This window comes from Sorex fumeus, unplaced genomic scaffold (assembly GCF_029834395.1).
Source record: "Sorex fumeus unplaced genomic scaffold, SorFum_2.1 ptg000008l, whole genome shotgun sequence".
Lineage (NCBI taxonomy): Eukaryota > Metazoa > Chordata > Mammalia > Eulipotyphla > Soricidae > Sorex > Sorex fumeus.
The window spans coordinates 23,409,362-23,410,250 of NW_026606065.1; positions in this window are offsets into that span (position 1 = coordinate 23,409,362).

Here is an 889-nt window from a genome sequence, read left to right on the forward strand (position 1 = left end):
GACACTCCTGGCCCTGCCCAGCATAGGGCATTTTTAGCCTTGCCCAGAGCTTAGTGTCCAGCCCTACTTGGGGCACTCCTGGCCCTGCCCAGCGCCCAGCCTGGCCCGGGGCGCTCCTGGTCCTGCTGGCCTTGCCCAGCGCCTAGTGTCCAGCCCTACTCGGACATTCCTGGTCCTGCCCAGCGTTCAGCCCGGCCAGGGGCACTCCTGGCCCTGCCCTGTGCCAGGGTCCAGCTCAGCCCGGGGCACTCTTAGCCTTGCCCAGCGCTTAGCGTCCAGCCCGGCCTGGGGCACTCCTGGCCCTGCCTAGCGCCCAGCCCGGCCCGGGGCGCTCCTGGTCCTGCTGGCCCTGCCCAACGCCTAGTGTCCAGCCCCACTCGGGCATTCCTGGCCCTGCCCAGCCCCCAGCCCGGCTTGGGGCACTCTTAGCCCTGCCCAGCGCTTAGCGTCCAGCCCTTCTTGGGGCACTCCTGGCCCTGCCCAGTGCCCAGCGTCCAGCCCGGGCCGGGGCACTCCTGGCCCTGCCCAGCGCCCAGCCCGGTCCGGGGCGCTCCTGGCCCTGCTGGCTCTGCCCGGCGTAGGCTCCCCGCCAGGCCCGTTCCTGGAAAACGGAGACTGCAGCCAGCTTGGGCCGGGCCTGCTGCCCCGGAGCCCACCCGCTGGGTCCGCCCCGGGCCGGGCCTGGCCGCCCGGAGGCGCGGCTGGCGGGCGCGGCAGGCTGGCGGGCGGGCGGGGCGGGGCGCGGCCGTCCCGCGGGCCCCGCCGGCCCCGCCCCCGCCGGAAGCAGCCGAGCGCGCTCGGGCCGGCTCGGCGGCGCTCGGGCGCGCTCGGCCGCCGTCGGACCGGGCCGGCGGGGGGCGGGGCGCGGCGGCGCGTCGCGCGCGGGGCA